The sequence below is a fragment of the Eschrichtius robustus genome, chromosome 1 (genome assembly GCF_028021215.1).
Source record: "Eschrichtius robustus isolate mEscRob2 chromosome 1, mEscRob2.pri, whole genome shotgun sequence".
NCBI lineage: Eukaryota > Metazoa > Chordata > Mammalia > Artiodactyla > Eschrichtiidae > Eschrichtius > Eschrichtius robustus.
The window spans coordinates 175,838,345-175,860,776 of record NC_090824.1 but is presented as its reverse complement, the minus strand read 5'-3'; the positions used below and the strand labels follow the sequence as shown (position 1 = coordinate 175,860,776).

General features: G+C 43.3%; 1 protein-coding gene across 1 annotated transcript in view; it reads left to right on the top strand.

Annotated features, from left to right (window-relative positions):
• The first annotated feature begins 298 nt into the window (after positions 1–298).
• Positions 299–22,432, top strand: part of PRKCQ (protein kinase C theta) — a 156,540-nt gene continuing 134,406 nt past the window's right edge. Inside the window, exon 1 of the mRNA XM_068538324.1 lies at positions 299–312. The gene's annotated coding sequence lies outside the window, so the exon portion shown is untranslated. The remainder of the gene's footprint in view (positions 313–22,432) is intronic.

The following is a 22,432-nucleotide window of genomic DNA, read 5'->3' as shown; positions in this document are numbered from 1 at the left end:
TGCCCGCGCGCGGCGCCTGGCTCGGCATCCCCAGCGCGGGGATGGGTCCTGGTCTCAGGGCCGAGGCCGCCGCGAGCGGAAGCGCGGGGAGGAGCGCGGGGCGGGCCCTCGGGGAGAGCGGCGCGCGGCGGGTGGTGCGCGGGCCGCGGCTCCGGGGAGGGCGTCGGGGGAGCAGTCTCGGCGGCGGGGCCGCGGGGTGACTAGCGCCCTCTGGCCGGCGCCGCCCGCGGGCGCACCCACCGCGCCGGCAGCCCGCTCCCGCGCCGCCGCCGCCGTCACCCAGCCGCGCGCTCGGACCGCCGTCGCCCGCAGGTAGGTCCCTGCGCCGGGCGCCGACCGGGAGGGCAGGGGCCGCGGGGTCGGGGCCGTGCGCCCTGCGAGGGGCGGTGGGTGGCCACCCAGCTCGGGCTCCGGCTCCGAGCCGGTCCAGGAAGGGGTGAGTAGGCTGATGGCGAACTCGGAAACGGCCACTCGAGCCGCAAACTTTGGGTCTAGTTTCCGTGGTTTCTCGCGCGCGGGGTGCCCGGGATGCGCGGACCTTGGCCGGGCGGAGGCCACCGGGGAAGGGGCCGGGCCGCCTCCTCTTGCTTCTGGGGTTTTCTTTCACCTGAACGAACGGCTTGGGTGGGAGGGAGGGAGGGAGGAGGGCGGCGGAAAGTTTTGTGTTCTCGGCATGTTTTGGGAAGGAGAGGTGTTTGATGCAGTGGCAACCTGTCCGCAGAGGAAAATAACTTCAGTTTTCTTGGCATTTGTTAGAGGATCGGATAGGGCTGCTAACACTCGCCTATAAACAAACTTGGTTTGTTTCCAGGGGCCGTCGTCAGGGCGAGGCCGGTTTTGATAGATACAAAGAAGAAAAAAAAAGTGGTGCTTCATGCCGTAATTGTGGGTGAGAGTGGTTTTTTCCCTGGTGCTCAATCCTGTAACCTTGGTGAGAATGTTTTTCAGCTTTGAGGGCCACAAGTTAAGAAAGTAGAGTCAGTGTCTTTATTTTATTGGGTTTTTAAGAGCCCCGGTTATCAGTGTGAAATGGACCTTTCATGCTAATGGCTTGGCACTCCCCACGGGGTCAATGAAGAGAGGCCCGAGGCAGCCTCACCTGGGAGATGCTGGGGTTTCTGCCGGGACAGCACTGCTGAGCTGCCTTGTCCTTCGGGGTTGTCCTGGTCAGAGTGGTGCTAAGAAAAGATGATTCAGTGATGGACCAAGCTGCCAAGGAGGAGGGTGGTGACACGGGGAGAAGAAGGAGAGGACACCGCTCTGTGTCCGTGGAGGGAATGACCCAAACCAAGGATGATTCGTCCCTAGGTAGCGGTAACGTGCGGGTCCCGCAGGTGCCCTGCCCTTTCTGAACACGAGTCTGGTTGTTGCTCTCCTTACATTGTTCTCTAGAACCTGTGACCACCACCGTCCTTTCCTGATGGGGATACTTGATAGACAAGCCCTGTTCGTAAGGTGCGGGTTCCCCCACTCCTACCCCACACCCAAACTTATGAATCACCATCTTCATTCCCCCCCTAACTTATCTTTGTTAACTCTTGTAAAATGGCAGTCTCACGGTGGATGCTTAATGTCTTTTTAAAAATGCTGTGTCTGGTGGGAAGGAGGGTGACATTTACTAATTTGGTTGCAAATTACTTTTGAAGTTTATGCACAGCTGTTTAAAATCCCTCGGAGATCAGTGCCATTGTTTGAGGCAGGTGTCTGCCACAGACTGATCTGGTTAGTCTTTCTTGTGCTGATTGAACATATATATATTTAAAGACGCAACATGGGAAGAGCTTCTAAAACCTTCAAAGCCCCAGCTGTGGAGCTCCTCCAAGTTAGCAATTAAGTCGAAATTAATTTGGTTTGTTGTGGGGTTTTTCCCCCCCACCTCGTAAACTTATCTCTCAGATTTCAAGAGTAACCTGTCGGCATCACCAGCCTTTGTTTCAGACCCTGTGATTTTTCTTGTAAACTTTTAAAATGTAAACTTCCAGGGAGGACTCTTGTCACCCCCTCCGCCTTATCAGTTGTTCACTTCCGCCACTGTCTTGTGCGATGGTTGCTCAGGATGGCAGGTGGCTCTCAGACGAGCTTGAGCTGCTTTCCTTCTCCCAGACCCTCCTCCCTCCAACAGACACTCCCTATTGAGTCTGTATGGAAGATACATAGGTCAACACTGGAACTTTCTTTTGCCGATGTGTCACTTGTCTTTCGGGTATGCAGGGATATTGTTAAGCAAGTCACACCGTGGTCCTTCTTCAAATCTCAAAGATCCCTCTCAACACCAAGATGAGATTTCTCTTGTTCACAGCAGGTCCTGGAGGCTCCCTCGAATAGCCCATTTGTCTTTGGCCATTTCTATAAAGGTCCCTCATGCCATTGTAATATATTGTCTCTCTTCTGTGGAAAAGACGAAATTCTTTTGTGTCATGAATTTGGTGTTTTATCTAAAATTCCGTGTAGACTGGGCTCAGGATTTTCTTTTGAGAGTGTGGGCTTCTGGTAGAAATCTACCAGGAGATTAGGAGTAAAGCTCCACAAATCTCCTTATAATGCAGAATTTGATGATAGGACATTTGCCATCCTTTAAAATAGGAATTGGAATTAGTACTTCCTGTTCTTAGTGCATTTCATGTTTTAGAGTTACTGATTATGTTGTTGGCCCTTGAAAGTATTGCTGATATAGTAATCAAATGTGACTGTTTGTTAATAAGGGTATTTTTGATTTCAGGTGGCTTCCGTTTTAGAGGGTTCAATCTTTTATCTGTTTTTCAAGTAATTTTCACAAATCATTTCATAAAAATAAAAAATGGTTATAAGTCCCAGGGAATACTGATGTATAATGTGGTTTCATATTTACGTAATTTTGTTGCCCAAAATCAGATTGTAATTAAAAAGTAGGGAAATTAGTCTTGTGGTGACATGACATAGCATTAAACTCATTCTTTCTGTTTCTGTCAATTTTAAAACTTTAAGTGTCTCGTTTTCAAGCAGCAAATCATTCAGGTTTGCTTTCTAATATGTATTTTAACTGTTAAGGCAGAAATTAGGAGAAACTCATAGGAAAACATGATGTTGAGGCAAAAAAGAGAAAAGGTGTTTCCTTGCAATAATGGAAACATCTTTCATTATTTTAACCTGTCAAGCACTTATACACAAATTCACATTGCTCTGTCATCTAAAGATATCCTTGGTGCAAAATGAGAACCAGAGGTTTCTGAAATTAGGAATAGCACATCCTAAGCCTACAGTCATAGATTTCTGCTCTGGGATTAAATTAGCAGATATTCAAAGCCACTCACTCTGGCAGCACATACTTCTACAGATTGATGTTAACTTTTGTTTTTTCAATTTTATTGGAGCGTAGTTGATTTACAATGTTAGTTTCAGGTGTACAGCAAAAGTGGTTCAGTTATACATATACATATATCCTTTTTCAGATTCTTTCCCCATATAGGTTATTACAGAATATTGAGTAGAGTTTCCTGTGCTATACAGTAGGTCCTTGTTGGTTTTCTATTTTATATTTAGTAGTGTGTGTATGTTAATCCCAAGCTCCTAATTTATCCCCACCCACACACACACATTTCCCCTTTGGTAACCATAGGTTTGTTTTCAAAATCTGTGAGTCTGTTTCATAAGTGAGTTCATTTATATCATTTTTTTTAAAAATTATGATGTTAACTTTTGAATTAAGCTAATACTATTGATGGTAATCAGAGCCAGTAAAAGCAATAAGGCATGGTTTTATTGATGTATTATTATTTATAATTTATGTGCCAGATATTATACTCAATTTTATTTGTACTTGACGGACATTACTGTTTGTAATGTTTAATCTTTGCGAAGCTTATATAAATTTGATATCACCATCACCACCACCATCACCATCCGAATTCTGCAGATGGGGAAACGGAGGCTCAGGGAGGTTGTCACTTGCCCAGCTCTTCCAGCTGGTAACTGTTAGAATCAAGTGTGTGTGATCGCCAAGCATTGCCATAAACCACAGAGCTAGACGGCCTACCAATTAAATATTTTAAATTGTGATAAAATACACATAACAAAATTTCCCATCTTAATTATTTTTAAATGTGCAGTTCAGCGGCATTAAGTACATTCACGTTGTCATGCAACTATTACCACCATCCATCTACAGAGCTCTTTTCATCTTGCAAAACTGAAACTATGTACCCATTAAACAATAACTCCCCATCCATCCCTTCCTCCAGCCCCTTAAAACCTCCCTTCTACTTTCTTTGAATTTGACTGCTCTAGGGACCTTATATAAATGGAATCAGACAGTATTTGTCTTTTTGTGAATTGCTTGTTTCACTTAGCTTAATGTCCTTCAGGTTCATCTATGTTGTAGCCCGTGTCAGAATTTCCTTCCTTTTTTAAGGCTGAATAACATTCCATTGTATGTATCTACCACATTTTGTTTATCAATTCATCTGTTCATGGACGCTTGGGCTGCTTCCACATTTTGGCTTACGAGTAGTGCTGCTATGAATATGGGTGTATCTCTTCAAATTTCTGCTTTAAATTCTTTTGGCTGTATACCCAGAAGTGGAATTGCTGGATTAAATGATAATTTTGGGTTTAGTTTTTTGAGAAGCCACCACACTGTTTTCTATGGTGGCTGCACCATGTGACACTCCCACCAACAGCGCACGAGGGTGTCAGTGTCTCCCGTCCTCGCCAATACTCAACACCCGTTATTTTCTGGTTTTTGATAGTTGGCATCCTAATGGGTGTGAGGTTAACCAATTAACCAGTTAGCTTTTTACCAAATCATCTGGTGCACGACGTGCGGGTTCTCTGGGCCAATGCTGCTCCTGAATTTGTTTTTTCCTATCTCACCTCGTGCTTATGTCCCTTTTTCTAGCGAAGAATAATTGGAGGACTTATTACTCCAGCACCTCCTGGAGGACTAGGGAACCCATGGGCAGGAGGGCTCCTGACAGATAAACACCGGGTCTCTGTAGGGAGGGCTGCCCCTGCTTATGTGAAGGACCTCGTGCTTTAGCAATGAATAGTTGTGGAGAATCAAGTAAGCGTGGCGTTAGTATTAAGGACACTAAATGTGCAGAACAGACCCTTTGCAGAAGATTAGGTAAAGGTTGAGTTATCTCTTATATGTGACCAAAACAAGACAAATTCTTAGGACAGTGGAGAGAACCAAAAAAGTTGATGGCTGTGGTTTCATCCGTCAAGCTTTTGTTGGGAGGCTCAGAGCCGCACGCTGTATGTATAACCCGGTCGGGGGGAGATGCAGCCAGATGAAGGGGAAGTTATAAGTGTGATGATTTCATCATGTATTGGGTTGGCCAAAGAGTTCGTTTGGGGTTTTTTTTTTTATAACGTCTTATGGAAAAACCCAATGAACTTTTTGGCCAGCCCAGTATTTGTATTGTTATATGTCAGTTTATAATATTACGGTGCATGACAATGTTATATGTTTATTTTGTCTGTTTCTTGCTCTAGAGTATAAACTCCCTGAGGGCTGGCGTTTGTCCGTAGCCGTATTCCCAGCTCCTACAGTAGTGCTGGCACGTAGTGAGTAAATGAGTGCAGAATGAGTGTGTAAGCGCGGTACTAGGGGCATACGTGGTGCCATGGGAGCGCTAGATCTGGGGCGTCTGAGAAGATGTCCCAGAGAAAGCAGCGGCTCAGCTGAAACCTGAGGATGTTCTGGAAGGTGGGAACGGCGTTTTAGGATTGCTGTGAGCATGACGTCCTAGCGAGGGAAAGGAAGACAGTCTGGATTGAGCACAGCGGGTGAATGAGTAGAGGGGCTGAGCCCAGAGTTCCCCCTCAAAGTGTGCTACTGGCATCAACTACACTCTCTAGTTGAAAGTACAAAGAGCAGACCCTTAGTTGCCCTTGGCTATCTTACCCTCCTTCCCATCTCTGCCCTCTGAGTTGTTCACACTGAGTAGATGCTAAAGTAAGCATCTAGCAAGTAGAGTGTTGCCAAGATATGGGTGAGTTTCCAAAGCAAGCCAAGTGCTGTGAATTCATGGTCAGATAAGACAACTCTCCTCAGCCCAGGTGAGCAAGAAGGCAAGTCTTTCGTGCAAGTCAGCTGACCTGTCTTTCTTTCAGTTTGGGGAGAAATTCACGTCAGCTGTGTGTGTAGCGCTTTTAGAGCAGTCGTCTTCAGCATTTTCCATTCTGTGGTCCGTTAATGTTTTCAGCGATACAAAAACAGGCCTCTCACCCAGTGTTTTTTAAACTGCAAGACACAATCCATTATTGGATTATGAAATTAACTTACTGTGTTGGAACAAGCGTATCTTTAAACATGAAATCGAATAGAACAGAAAAGACCAGCATACATTTCATGTAGCAAGAGTAATTCATGAAATTTGGGGTCCTGGAGTTTGGGACATTTGTCTTACCCAAAAGCTTGAAGATGATAGACCCATGACATTTAGTTTTCTATAATGTTCCTTTTAAGTTATAGAAGCACACAAGCGCAGGCCTGGAGGGAGGGCAGGAGAAAGTGACATTAGTTGAGTGAGCATTGTGCAGGTGCCTGGATACATGGGATTATTTACTCCTGAAGTCCTGCTCATTGGGTGGATCATCCACAGTTTACAGAGGAGACGCTGAGGCTTGTAGAGGTTAAGAAACTTGATCAAGGGTTACATGACAAATGACTAGCTGTGAACCCTGATCTCTTGGCTCACAATTTAATCTTCCTTTCAGGCCTCCATAGATTGTATTCCCAAAATTTGAAGACATCTTCTCAGGGAACGTGTTATAACCATATTCCACATTAGTTAAGAGGAATATGGACTTTGGGATATACCCCATCAACTTTTTAAGGAATTAAGTCACATAAGAAGAAGCAGTATTGATTAAACAGACCAGGGCTGTTGACAAAGATGAAAAGGGCCACTCTTTCCTCCCCCTGAAGCTTTCCCCCTGCTGCTGGGAGAAGCAGCCTCAGTGGAGCCATGTGAGGTGACGTGCTTTCCTTTCTAAAGCTGGGATCCCTGGGGCCATAGCTGAGTCCCACTGTCTACTTTTCCCAGTGTGTATCCAGAGGCTGATGAGTTTCTACTGGACAAAATTATGCAATTATGCAAATTCCTGGTGCGTGATTCCATGATTTCTGGCATCTGCCAGGCTTTCAGACTTTGCCTGGTCAACTCTCTTTCCCTTTCTACAGCAGCTATTTCAGACCGTCTCCTGCCACCGTCACCCCCTCATACTGCTTTGCTGAGCAAATGGAAGTTTTCCTGATGAAAACCACCTTACCCTGAGATCACAGGGCTACAAGCCCAACTCTCTCTGGATCCACCCTCCCATCCTCCCTGTCTTTTACAATGAAAAAAAAAAAAAGCCTCACCTGTCTAATGTTCATCCTCCATTGAAGCTCTGGAATCCATTTCTTCTTCCTCCTTGAGAATCTCATTCTCTTGATTATGTCCTCTTGCACCTGTATTTTCCTTCCCTTCCTCATGCCTGGCCCCATTCTCACTGCACAGACATGCTGAAATCCCTCCCTTCTTAGAAGAGAAAGGCCATCCTCTGTGCCTTCCTCCAGCTACTTCTCTCTTTCCTCCTCTTCACAACCAGACTCCTTACATTGTCCTCTGCATCTGCTGCTCTGTCCTCCCTCCATGTCTTGGCCACAGACATCTGGCGTTGCCTCTGCTGCCCCTGGGAATGTATCCCATTCCTGTTCCCTTTTGCTGATTCTTGCTAAATTCCGCTCCTGTCTTCCTTGACTTCTCTGCAGCAGACCGGGTACTGAGCACCTCTGGATTCTCTGAGCAACGTCTTCCTCCCATCCCCCCTTCCCGTCCTCCTTCCTTCCTCTCCTGTGCTTTGCAAGCTATGCCTCTCCTTTCCGTCCCCTGGAAGGTTGATGTTCCTCAGTGTTCTCACCCCGTGGGTAACCTCATCCCTCACTGACCTTAACAGCCGCCTCCTGGCTGACCACTGCCCCACCATGACCTATCCACAGTCCTCTTTTGCGGCTGCTTGATGGGCGCATCCAACACCCCCTGCCCCAAACTGTAGGCGTCGTCTTCCCCTTTCTCTTTCCACAGACCCGCCTCCCGTCCTTTTCTGTATCTGGCGCTGGCATCACCTGTCCTTGCACGAGCAGAAGTCTGGACGTTTTCCTTGACTTCTCACCTCCGCAGCTCCCCCCAAACCAAGTTCTATTATTTGCACCCCCTGCTTATCTTTTTATTCCATCCACCTTCTCCAGCCCCCACTCTATTTGCAGGTCACCACCATTTCTCTTCTGGATTACTGCCAGAAACTCCCCACTGGTCTCTGTTACTATGGACTGTCCTCCGTGCTGCAGCTGGGAGGATCCTTCTAGAACCCAAATCTGAGCTTGTCACTCCTTGCTTTAAACTCTCCAGTGGCTACCCAGTGTACTTGGAATGAAAGCTGGACCCTGTAACGTGAATTAGAAGGTTCTAGTTGGTCTGCACTCCCCTGTCCTCTCCAGCCTCATCTCTCCAGCACCACACACATCACTTTCCTCCAAGTCCAAGCCTCTTCGGGTTCCGTAGCGGTCCCATGCGTCCCATTGCCTCATGGAACTTTCTGCCCTACCTCTAGCCCCTCCTTCCTTTGGCTATTCTCGACGTTTTCAGGGCCTATCTTACACAGTTTTCCTCTGGAAAACTCTTCCTCCAAATTAGGATTTTGTTTCCTCCCACATGCCCTTAAAGCACGTACGAGATCATCTACATACAGCACTTAGCCCCATGCGTGGCAACCAGTCAATACACATTAGCTGGCACGGCACAAACCAGTATATACTGATTTCTTTACCTTTAGATGTTCCAAATAGATTGTAAACTCTCTGAGGGCGGAAGGCACATTCTCTTATTCTTGATTGAATCCCTGGTATCTAGCACTGTTTTTGATGCATAGTAGGTGCTCAGTAAATGTTAGTGGAATAAATAAATGAGCCACACATTTGAGAACCTTTATTGTCTAAGGGACTGTGTGCTAATCCCAATCTAGTAGTTTAAATGTTTGCACAAATAGAATCATCATCTTCAGCAATTTTTGCCTGTGGGTCTCTGGAATTATCTAGATACATTCTACTACAGAGTCAGAGTTGAAGGTGATGGGAAACATTTAAAAATGCAAAGAGGCATCTTGCTACAATGGAAAAACTCCATCTCCCTATCTCTGTGGTATGATTTTTCTCCCTCTGTCATCCTCATAGTTTCTCACTTTGCTGGGAGATGCCAATAATAAAAGGAAAAAAGATTAAGAATGATCAGGAAATAAAAAGTAATATTGAAATATTCTGAAACATCCTACAAGGTTGAGGCAGTTTGTAAACATTAAATGCAAATATACAGCGAACTCAAAATTATTTTAATAAAAAGAAATTATCAAAGGGTAAAAGAGGTTAAGAAATTTAATGAAACGATAAAAGATTTTAAGGATTCTTCAGAACAAAATCATCATGCCCTTAAACTTCATTAAGAAAGGTAAAAAGTAAAAGACTAAATTTGAGAATTAGGACAATAAAGGCATGCCAAAGATTAAATAATTGAGACTATTCAAAGAAAAATATCTTAAAGAATAATACATTATTTAGGGAACTCACTGAAAGTGTAACCAAAAATATGGAACCAGAGGGGGAAAAAAACATAATCTTTCAAAGAAGATTAAAAATAAATCCCAGCAATAATAAAATGAGCACTAGCATGGGTTCCTAATGGCAAGTAAGCCACAGCTAAAACACTGTTAAAACTGGAGCTTAGGGTTTTAACCTCAAAAGCCCGTGTCACCTCAGTGGGATTTCAGAGGCAGTTTTTAGTATACTTGCTGTGTGAATGCCATCATGTTTCGGGGGAAATGCTCTGTGAGTTCCACTGTGACATTTCCCTGGGGGGGGGGGGGTCACACAAGGGCAACCAAAGGGTTACGCTCATGTTTGACTGCAGAACAAGGGAGACACTTCTAACTGTGTGAGACTCAGCATCCCTTCCTTCCAGAGCCTAATGGCTTCTCCATCCCGTGTCTCCTGCTTTCCTTTGGGAAATAAGAAAATCCGGTGGCCCCCTAAGTGCATTCCTCACCTTGTTCATGGAACCGCTTCTCAACCAGAGCCCTTTGGCAGTTACCCAAGAAAGTGTCTTTGTGTGCTGTACCTTTTCTGTGTAGCTTGTAATGTGTTACCCTCCCTCTTATGCTTTCTCATGTCTCTGGGGACTTGAGATTCTGTCTAGCTCATAAGCAGAGCTCAATAATGATATTCTAATTCAGTTAGTATTTCCTGAGGAAGCTCACCTATTCCAGGTCTTCTATTTCCTTCTCTTTCTTAAACTCTCGGCACAGAGCTCACACCGCATCTTGACTTGAGGAAGCTCATGAAACCTCTCCTAGTCTGGGAATAGATTCTATTTTTCTCTCATCGCTAACAAGAAGGATTCTGACTTTGAATGTCACATTTTTCAGGGCCTCATCATCAGTGCTAAGAGCCCTAAGCCCCGCAATGTTGGCCTGTCTGCTTAAGGTGAATGTTAAGGGTCTGGCTGAGAAGTGGTGCATAGGGCCAAGTACATCGTTACAGTTTGGTGCATTGACGTCTGTTTGGCCAGACTCTATACCCTGTCACCTGTTTGCCTTCCTCCCCTCCCCTGCCCAGTTCCATTGTGCCAGTCCCTCCACCTTGCTTTCCAGGTCCCTTGCAATAAATGAAGACATATGGGAGTTGGCACACAAGGGTATTAATCCAGATTAGATTGTCTTTTTCAGTAGCAGAGACTGGAGAGAGGCTATAGGATCTTGGGGCATCCTTCCCCCTGCCTTTGTCCAGCTTTTCCATGGCCTTGCCAGTCTTCCCGAGCCATCCAACAGTGAAGGCAGATGGAAAAGTCACAGAAATGGGGGCTAGGAGACCCATGTTCTCATTCCTGCTTTGTCATATTGACCATAAGATGAGTGAGTCGGATGAGGAGTCTGTAGGATCCCTCCTGATCCTAATATTTTGTAGCTGTTTGGGGGGCGGGGGGTTCTTTTGATATCTACACATTCTAGTCACACCAGGATTTCACCCAAGCACCTGCCGTGGTGCAGTAGTGCATACGTTTCATGGCTCCCAGTCTGTAGTTAGCCCTCTCGTAAGCACGGGTGTAGAATAGAGACTATAACCAGTAGTGTAACCCTTCACCGGTAAATGGGAGTGCAGTCACCCAAACACTGAAATCATTCCACTGTTGTTTAGACTTTGCAAATTAAAACTTCACATGATAACAACACATTTTTTCTTCTACCGTGTCAGTGATGACAGTAGCACAAGAAATCTAATAACAACCAGGTTTTCTCAAAACACCGATTCTCCAAAAAGAACAACTTGATTTCCTCAGTGGACTTTGTTTCTGGAAGATAAGATCGTGAGGAATAGCAACCAGATAGCATCTTCTCCCCTCTAAGAATGGGAACTGTTTTCATTCTTCTGCATCAGTCATTGGAAAAGAAAAATAAATTAGCATGTATTTCTAAGGACATATTTAGGCTGTACAGATGGAGTGATATTCACAGTAGCCATAAATAAACTCTCTCATCAGAGTAATCTTACATGCAGCTGAGCCAGTCCTAGATAGTTTTGTAAAAATCCTTTTAATGTTGAAATAATTCAGGGAGAAATAGAATGCACAATTCCAAGTTCTGGAGCAGAGGCAGCCTGAATATTTGCCAAAGGTTCAGCACAAAATACTTTAACCTTCCTCCATTCCAATAAAAAGAAGGATTTTACAACAGGGATTCTTTCCTAGTTCCTGGGCATTGAGATTTGTTATTATTTATAGTGCGCTTGGGAACTTTGATGAAAAGTGCTTTAGGAAAGAAAGAAAGCCACGTGAGCAGCAGGAAAGGCTTTGCATTACTTATTAAAATAAAATGCAACTTACTTGACCCCAAATTGCCAATATTGCTGAGCATAAACTAGCACATAATTTTAGAAATTAATGAAGGCAAAGTTATCCGTTAACAGTTTCCCACAGGTGGAGCTGGCAGAGAGAAATGTCATCACATAACATCATTTTTGAGTTTTATTATTTCAGTTGAAATGAAAGAAACAAGGGCAAGCCTTTCTCTTTTGAGAACAGACTAGAGGTATTCAGAACAGAGAAAATATATCTTCCTTTAAATATACAAAATCAGTTTTCTCCTGAAAAAATATCGTAGATATTTTCTCATGGAAAAATAGTCTAGACCTCTAGGTCTAAATATGTAGACCCAGAGAGAGATCACACCATTTATTCAAGTACTGGTCTATCTCAAGACATTTAGCAATATAGCTAAGAAAGCAAATTATAAAGAACCAACAAACATTCTGCAGGTCCAAAAAGTGAGACACATATTTGTTTGGATATTTGTGTAAAAACTACCATTAGGAAAGTTCAGACTGAATTCCAGGGAATTTTAATCCACACACTGCATTTTCTTAGCCTTTTTGCAAGATGGAATCAGAGGATTACATTTTCTAAGGACCATTTTTTTAAAAAGCTTGAGCACTCATCAGTTAAGTGTGACATAGGCTTGAAATTAAGAGTTGGTGATAAGTAATTAAGTGAAGTACAACTTAGCACATGTTGACAGTGGACCAATGCGACTGTCCTGAACTTGTCAAGGCTGTGGTGTACTATTTATTTGACCTAGAATATTGCTTTGGATATCAGTCACCGTGTAACAGACTTCCCCGACACTTAGTGGCTTAAAACACCACCATTTTATTTGCTCGTGATTCTGTGGCTCAGGAATGTGGGCTGGTTCTGCTCCTGATGGATTCACCTGGCGTCTCCCATGAGGTTGTACACAGATCTGAGATGGGACCACTCATATATTATATGGCACTTGGTAGGTATGGCTCGAAGACTGGGACATCACGCTGCCTCTCTCTCTCTCTGTGCGGCTACCTTGGGCTTCCTTTCATGGTAATTAGATCCTCAGAGTGAGTGTTCCCAACACACAAAGGCTCGCATCTCTTAAGGGCCAAACTAAGAAGACACAGAGCATCACGGAGTTCTACTGGTCCAAGCAAGTCCCAGGCCAGCCAAGATCACGGGGAGGGGCCCGGCCAGGTGGCATTGCAGAATAGCTTTGGAATGGGAGGTGCTCTTGCAGCCATCTTTGGAAACACAGTCTAGCACAAATATTTAGGCTGTTACAGGATAACATTTCATAAAAGTGACCTCACGTTTATTTTCTGAGACAGAGCCTCTTCACTCTCCTGACAGAAGGACCCGACGAAAACAAAAATCTGATCGCCATTCTCTGCCTTGCTGTGTGTCACCTACGAAATAAGATCCAGACCCTTCACATGGCTTGCCCCAGGTCCTTCCCTGTCTGTCCCCTGCCCGCCTCTCAGCCTCGCTCTCACAAGGCCCCGAGCACCAGTCGTTCTTCAGCCGCCTCTTGGTTAGCACAGCTCCACGTGGGACCACGTGCCTGGGATGCACTTCTTCCCATCGCATCCTCACTTGGCTGTCCCCTCAGACATCACTGCCTCTGCGAAGGCTCCCCCACCGCCTGCTGTATTAAAGCATCCTTCCCCCCGGGGGAGTGCAGGGATCCGAGTCTCTCTCTCCAGTCCAGCCCTGGCCTTGTCCCCCACAGAGCAAGCGCTCAGGCATTAAAGTCAGCGTAGTCTACGCACAGGGTAGAGTGGCGGGGTGCCTGGAGGGAAGACCAGAAAACCCCAAACAGGAAGAAGGCGGTGTGAGAAGGAGGTCAGAGCCGTGAAGAGTGAGCCGAGCAACGGAACCGGAGGTGGATGCAGAACCGCCAACGTGCAGAGAGAGAAAGGGAACACGCTAGACACACAGAGGACGAGAGATGAGCTGAAACAGAGTATTCGATGAGAGCGTAGTGTCATGGGTAAGAAGGAAGAGACAGAAGGCTGACATCGGACCCAGCCATGTGCATCCACAGAGATGCGGGAACCGCGCCCCGTCGGGGCATCCCGGACGTGCAGTTAAAAGGCGGGGCACCCCGATGCCAAACAATACACAACCTAACTCCTCTGCACACCTTCTCAACAGGTGCCTGCCCGACCAAGAGGGCGGGAGAGAAGTTGGGCAAAGGGAAGAAGAGTTGCTGCTTCCGGGAAAACCTGTGGGACCATCACTCCTCAGTCTGCGGTGGTGCTTATTTCGCTTGGCTGAATAGCTTTCCTCCTGAGCCAAATTGACTGAATAACGTCAAAGTGAAACTGTTGTACTTGACGCTGGTGACAAGGTTCAGGGGAAGTGGTGTGACTCAGGGGAGGGAGGATGTAGCTAATCCCCAGCGAGGAAGACCCACCTTGAAAGAGCAGGAGCCGCCTTTTGACAAAACAACCCTAAAGGAAGTAATCGTCGTGAGAAAATATGTTTTCTGCTAAGTGGTAGAAGAAGAAAATATGACCATCCTTCCTTTGACTCTGTTGAGTGTATAAACTCAGTACTAATACTTATAACTAACTTGGATTGAGCTTTTTCTGCATCCAGGAGCTGCTCTGATCCGTTTACATCTATTAACTCACTTGAGGTGGGTCCTGTGATTGTCCCCATTTTACAGGTGAGGAAACCAGTTAAACAGCCTGTTCAAAGTCACCGAGCTGCTAAACTGCAGAGCTGGGATTTGAACGTAGGCAGTTTGATGCCGTAGTCCATCTTCCTAATGCTCTACTTGGCTTAGGCTGAATATGGCAATATACTGCATCTACTGAGTCATTTTTTTAAAAATACTACCTGACAGTGGTATTAATTCTAAGAAATGAGTTTTGAGACTTCTTTCCCTCTGTATATCTCAATTACGGTTTGGGACACATTTTAAAATGGCAAGTTCTATCAGCTCTGGACACACACACACACACACACACACACACACACACGTAATTTGCAAAGAGCTGTGCAGAAGAAAGTGTGTTTAATTAAAAATGAGTGCGAAATGCAGCCAGATTAACCTTCTTTGGTGATAACTTTGAAGTTTGAACTTTGACTTTGTAAGGCAGTTCTGGAAATGAGAAGAATGACATGCTCTTATGCTGTGAGATATACTTAAATTGTTTCTCAGTATATACCTGAGGTAACTTTGTAATTTGCTCTTTAGTCAGTATATCTATGAAATCACTGGTCACTGGTAAGATTCAAATTAATTTTGATCTGATCCCTTTTATGTCTATTGCTTATTAATTGTTGTTATTTGACAAGTTTCTGAAGCACAAGATTCCAAAAAGTTCAAAGTGATATCCTTATTCAAGAAAACATTTCTTTTGCCAATATTTTCCACAGAATAATTTTTTAAAATCTCAAGAACTCTGTACTTTATTATTTTTCTGGTTGGTTTACAAAATAACAACTAGAAATATCATAGATATTTCATATTTGAGCAAATGGGCAGTTTTCAGAGGTTGAATATAAATATTAGTCCTGAAAATAAATAAGTAGGAAAATTATAGTTGCCACCGAGGCACATAACACCCATGATGCATCGTCTTGGGGGCAGAAATATAGCGTATCTATGCTTTCTGCGGCTTCTGTTTTAACCTTATCCTTCTGACCTTCGTGGACCCCTGCCGTGCAGCCCTCCCCAGGCAGCACTTTTAGAGGATTTGTGGGTTTGGCCATAGAGGGAGGGAGGAAGCTGTGACCAATACAGAGGAATTTGTTTTTTCTTGGAAGACGTCCCAGCAAATCAAAGGGTGACCGCCTTTGCAATGCTACTTCCCACCTGATGTCAAAATACCCTCCACTACGCACCGCCCGACAGTCCTCACTTCACTTTATTCCAGTACCTCAAATTCTGCCAAATAGAAGTTTAAGAAACACAGATCCTCTTAAAAATGCAAGTACTGCTGAGATTTCCTTCACACGTTAGAGTGGCTTAATCAGTAACTTAGAGAAAATGGGAACTTTTACAAGATGGAGCGGGCGGGGATTTATTCAGTCCACACGTGTTAATTGATCAAGCCCTTCACTGATCGTTATCAGCGATTGATCCAGGTGTTGGGAATACAGCAGAGAAAAGAGGGCCAAGGTCTCAGCCCTCACGGAGGAGTAAGATAAAAAATAAACAGTATGTAAATAAGATAATTTAGATCATGGCAGTGCTGTGAAATTACAGTAAAGAGAGTGAAGAACTAAAGAGACGAGTTTCTGGAACCTGGCCTGTTCTTAGATTACTAAGTGCTTTCTTTCTGTGGAGAGGGAGGGAGAGGAAAAACATCTGATAGGCACTCACTGCCATAAAATCATGGTTAGAAAAAAAAGTAAAAAAGCAGGGTGCAGACAAGTCGTCAGGAGATATGGAAAAAGCATGTTCTGTCCCTCCCTGGTCCCAAGGGATACATAACCCTTGTCTTCTTTGTTCCTCCCTGAGGCCCTTTGTCATCACTGGCTCCTTTGTCACCGCTGGGTTTCTTTACTGGTAAATGCCTGGGACTTCGTAGGTGGTCGTTATATTTGTCGTCTAAATAGATATATGGAATCTGACTGTTACGATTCTGATGAGTACTGAGGGTCTGTACCTTTAAAAAAAAAATCCACAACTTTTTATTGCTTCTTGCTGCAGTTTCAGCAGGTGGGCAAATGAGTAGAAGGAAACTAAAGGGCTATCTAATTACTTCCCACCCCTGCAGCCCAGGCCCCCAAGCTGTCACTCCCTTTCCTCCTTTTAACCTCCACACATGCCACATCCGAGGAAACATGCCTCGCTGTGCTTGAGAATGCACTTGGTACTGTCTAAATGGTTTACTGAAAAAGGAATACCACTAGTCAGTTTTTAAATAGTCTTTCCCCTGTTGTTTCATCCTAAGGATAAACACTGTCTCTTAGCATTTTCTGATCTTAATAATATTGAGATAAAAATAGTGAAGTATAGAATTTTAGCAAGTACAAATATGAGTTTTTCTTTCAAGACCCCGTCATTTTAAAGGCGAGGAAACTGGGGCTCAGATGAGCTATTCAGGGTGTCACAGCTGGTTGGTGGTGGAGTCAAGACCACACTGAAGCCCTCGGGACTTCCACTATATAACTCTGGCTCCAAAACAGCCTTAAGAAATACCAATGGTCTCCCACGCCAATCTCAAAATTCCACTTCAACCTAAAAAATCTTCTTTCTCCTCCTGAAACTAAGTGACCATATCCTCACAAGCGAAGGGACGTGGTCTGGGAAATGATGCTCTTCCAGCAGGCAGGGAGTCCCCTCAGAACTTTATGCTCCCAGGGGCTCCCTGGAGTCAATCCACCAGCTTTCTTGTCCAAAGCGCTTTCTCAGACTTTCATGCTATACATCCATGACATTTGCTTGCTAAATCATCAGCTTAACTTATTTACCCCATATCTTTTATCTCAGTTTTCTGGTTGTATTTTATCTAAGTCATCTTTACTTTAGTTGAGCTAAAGCTGTGGTTTTGCAAATTAAATCAGCTGTGGGTTTCTGCATATATCCCCTCCCTGTGTTTACTAAGCTTTTTTTTTTTTTTTTTAACTCACATTATATGTCTGTTTTCATCTTACTAGTTGTGTGAGGGAAGATTTGCTTTGCTGAAGGTTCTTTGAAACAAATTCAGAACTATTTAGAAGAACACATTTTTAAGAAACCAAAATACTTTTAAATGTCTTGTTTAATCGATATCTTTAGCCAAAGTTGAATTTCCTTAAAGTTTGGAAGTTTGTCCGTAATGAAGAAATCGTGTGGCTTTTGAATCTGGACTTTATACTTTAGGCAAAGAGAAGGTGTTTCATGATTTTCAACATGGAAGAGATTTGGAAAGGCAGATCTTATGGCTAAGGTGGAGGAGGAATAGACAGCATGCGAAGACAAGGGGTTGGTACTAATTAGGCATCTACTGTAATAACCTAAGGAAAATGTCTGAAGTTCTCAAGCTAAAAGATTAAAGAGTAGGGATCAAATACAAAAGAAATAACCAGATGAAATTGGTAGGTCTTGTTGCACAGTTGGATGTAAGAGATGAAAAGAAGAGTACTCACAGTTAATTCCAATATTTCCAGGTTGGAAGATTCAGTAGATGGTAATTCCTTTGATCAAGAGAGGAGAGAGAGGAGTCTTGGGCATTGAAGAAAAGGTAGAATCAGTATTTATTTTGGCTGTGCTTGAGCTGGTGGAGGTGTCCAGTATGTAGTTAAAAGTATAGGACTGAAGGGCAGGCAAGTGTAGTTTAAGAAGAAATGTCCTTTTTGAAGTTACCACTAAGTAGAGAATCAGTGAAGCCATCAACGTGGGTGAGATAAGCCAGAAAGGAGTCAAGTCAAAACCCGGACATATTTCAGAAGTCTAGGTAAAGGAAGCTGAACCAAGAGTAGCCTGAAGAGTGACCAAAGAGTTGGAAGGACAGAAGGAGGGAAGGAGGGGAGACAGCAGTGCTGTTTAATATTGCCGAAGAAGACCAAGGATGAGCTGGTGGATCTGGAACTTGACATCATTGTTGCCCTTTGGGAGAGCAAGGTCAGCAGAGTGGTGGGCGGCAGAAGCCAAAGGGTGGAGGGTAGAGCAGCTGATGGAAGGTGGAGACGGGAAGCTTGCTGGTGGAGGAGGGGAGGCGGAGCCACATCTGCAGGAGAAGCAAAGTCACATAGTGGACGTGGCCTTACCAGGTTCCTTCTAAATTTAGGGCTCTCAAGAGAAATGTCATCAGCCACAGCATTTCCCTGGGCCCTGAATCTAGCCACCACCTCTAAATATCACTGACCAAGCTGTCAGAAAGGGGAACTATTTTCATATGTGTGCCTACCCCAATCTTACCTCCCCTCATTCCAATTCCAGCCCTTTAATTCCCAGCTCTGAGCCCCATTTCTCTCCTAAAGCCGCCACTGTGGAGTTTTCTCTCTTCAGAAATCTGTGGGGACTTCACCTACTGGCTTTTGTTGGCCTTTGCAGTTCCTTTGGAAACTGTGTGGACTTCACCTACTGGCCTTTGTTGCTTTGTGTGTGAGTCATGTATCCCAGGGACACTATCATCTTCTTGAAGTTAATGTGTTTTAATCCATAGAATCATGAAATATCACCATTTTACACATGAGGACATTGGACCCAGGGAGGTGATATAACTTGGCCTAAGGTCACACAGCTGAATTCAACAGCAGATGGTTGAATTGGGCGTTGAAAAGGATGGAGAGAAAGATGGGTGTGTTTCTTCCCTAGAATTACTTGAATGAGCTCTGCCAGAGTTTGTTTTTGAGGCTGGTTTTTTTGTTTTTGCTATTTCTGTTGCTAACAAGCACCTTTTTGTTCTGGAGACCTTCCTCCAGATATAAGATAACAATTCCATACTACTAGTTATATTGCAAGTTGTAAAAAATTATCATCACATTTCCTGCCTCCCAGAGATAACCTTGATTAAAGTTTTAGGTGCTGAAGACTAGTGACACATTTACAGATTTTGAATTTTAGAGAGCACTTTGACAATAACTACTGTAGTTGAAGATGTGTATACACCAAAACCCTGCAGTTCTACTACTTTGTGCATATTCTATAGAAACATGTACCCGAGGAGATATCTGCAAGAATGTTCATAACTGTATGATTAATAAAAGCAAAAAGAAAAAGAGCATTGACAGAAGAACAGATAAAAATATTGTAATATATTTATTTCAATGAAATTCTAAGGAGCAATGATTCTCAAAGTGTGGTCCAGAGACCCCTAGAGATCCTGTAGACTTTGAGGGTGTTCCCAGGTCAAAACTCATTTCACAGCATGACTAAGACCTTTTTCACATTTTCACTCTCATTCTCTGAGTTTTCCAGAGGCTGTGTGTTACGATAGCAACAGACTAAATGCATAAATAGGTATAATAGGCCAAATGTCTTCTATTAAGCCAGACCTTAAAAAGATTTGCAAAAATGTAAAACAGTGCCACTTTTCTCATTGCTTTTTTGCATTGAAAAATATTATTTAATCGTAAAATATGTTGCTTATGCTAACATGTTATATGTAATGGGCTTTTATTATCTAAAATTAATATATGTGTTTAAAAATCTTCTCATTGTTATTTTCTGATATGGCAAATATTGATTAATCCACTTAAACCTCTTCGGCATCCTCAGTGATTTTTTTAAGAAGGTAAAGGAATCCTAAGACCAAAACTTTGAGAGCTACAGCTATAGAGCAATGAAAATGAATAAATTGAGATTACATGTATCAAGAAGAATGAATCTCACAAACCTGATAAATGGAGCTTCAGAAGAGTATTATAAACAACAATTTATATTGAGTTTTAAAGCCAGTAAAATATGCTATATTAGAATAGATATAGATATACAGATATTTGTTACATGTATAAAAAATGGTGGAAATAATAAATTCCAGAGTCTGGATAGTAGTTCTCTTGGTGGGTAGTGAAAGTATGAAAGGGAATTCAATCCAGAGAAGGACATTGGAAACTTCAAATATATCAGTTAGATTTTCTATTTTAGGTTGGATTCTAGGTATAGGGTGTTCATCAAGTTATTTTTTATATTTTGTATGCCTGAAATGTTTTATAATACAATTTAAAAACTAGTAGCTATATACAACTCAACAACAAAAAAGAGTCCAACTTAAAAAATGGACAAAGGACTTGAATAGACATTTTTCCAAGGATGATACACAAATGGCCAAGGAGTATATGAAAAGATGCTCAACATCATCACAAACTAATACCACAGTGAGATATCACCACACACCCATTAGGATGGCTGCTATCAAAAACACAAAATAACAAGTTTTGGTGAGGATGTGGAGAAACTGGAACCCTTCTACACTGTTGTTGGGAGTGCAAAATGGTACAGCCACTATGGAAAACAATATGGCAGGGCCTCAAAAAAATTAAGAATAGAGTTACTGTATGATCCAATAGTCCCCCTTGTGGGTATTCATCCAAAAGAATTGAAAGCAGCATCTCAAAAAGATATTTGCACACCTGTGTTCATAGCAGCATTATTCACAATAGCCAATAGGTGGAAACAACCCAAATATCCACTGACAGATGAATGGATAAACGTAATGTGGCATGTACAAAAAATGGAGTATTATTCAGCCTTAAAAAGGAAGGAAATGCTTCAATAAAAAAGGAAGGATATTCTGACATATGCTATAACGTGGGGTTGAATAATATTCTACTTTAATCTTTTTAGACTTCAGTTGTCTCCTCTGTAAAATGGGATCAGTAGCCCATTCTTCAAAGGTTGATGGGAGGATTTAACAAGAACATGAAAAATGATGGCCAGTGCCTCGTACAGTGCTTCGGCCCATGATATATGTTCGTTTCCTTCTCTTCCTTTGCTAAATTTTTTTTTTAATTTAATTTTTTAATTTTTGGCTGTGTTGGGTCTTCGTTGCTGCTCATGGGCTTTCTCTAGTTGCGGTGAGCGGGGGCTACTCTTCATTGTGGTGCACGGGCTTCTCATTGTGGTGGCTTCTCTTTTGGCGAAGCACGGACTCTAGGCGTGCGGGCTTCAGTAGTTGCAGCACGCGGGCTCAGTAACTGTGGCTCGCAGGCTCAGTAGTTGTGGGCTTAGGTGCTCCGTGGCACTCGGGATCCTCCTGGACCAGGGATTGAACCCGTGTCCTCTGCGTTGGCAGGTGGACTCTTAAGCACTGTGTCACCAGGGAAGACCCCCTTGCTAAATTATAAATTTCATTGAGGACCAGGTACAAGAAATATGCCTTTCTCATTTTCCTGGTTCCTTGTGTGACACATGAGTGAGAGCACAGTAATGATTATCATGTTTGCTTGAATTAGAAAATCTCCTTACATAGTAAGTTAGAGATCTGCCCCCAGCATTGTATTAGTGATTGTCTCACCCTTTCCTACTGCTCTCCTGACAGTCCCTGCCACCTATAAATCAATAACATGAGGAAGATAATAGCAGACCTGTCACTCAGAAAAACAAAGCTGATGTAATACGTTTGTGGGATTGGATCTCTCTTATGTAAGAGAGAATGTTGAACAGTTGTCTGATAAATGCAGGTATTGAGGACAAGCTGAAAGCATCAAATCACAAGTCAGGACCCAGTTTCCAGTTATCTTAATTTGTATCCTCATTTGCCTGAATCAATAAAAGTTAATCAGTGTGGAGTTAATTATACTGTCACTCCTTGCTGTTACCAGTGTATTCTGTAGTCGTTGCATGATTAGATGGGCAAATTGGTACTTAAGTTGACTGTATGATTGGGTCATTAAAGAGGCAAATCTGAAGAAGAACCTTGAGTGGGGTTGATTTCCTTGGAAACATCTAGCCATCCACAAATTTTCTGGAATAGATGTCAAATAGATGCAGGAATTCAACTCAAAACTGCAACTATGACAAACAGTTTAACTTCTTTCAGATTATTTTTCCCCCACTGTTTTCTCCAAACCTCTCTCTCTCTGAAGCTCTCCCCAAAGGGTAACTTTAATACATAAATTGTTTGTTCTGAGAATTTCTTTTTTCTTTAATATGAATTAATGACTCTACCCCCAAT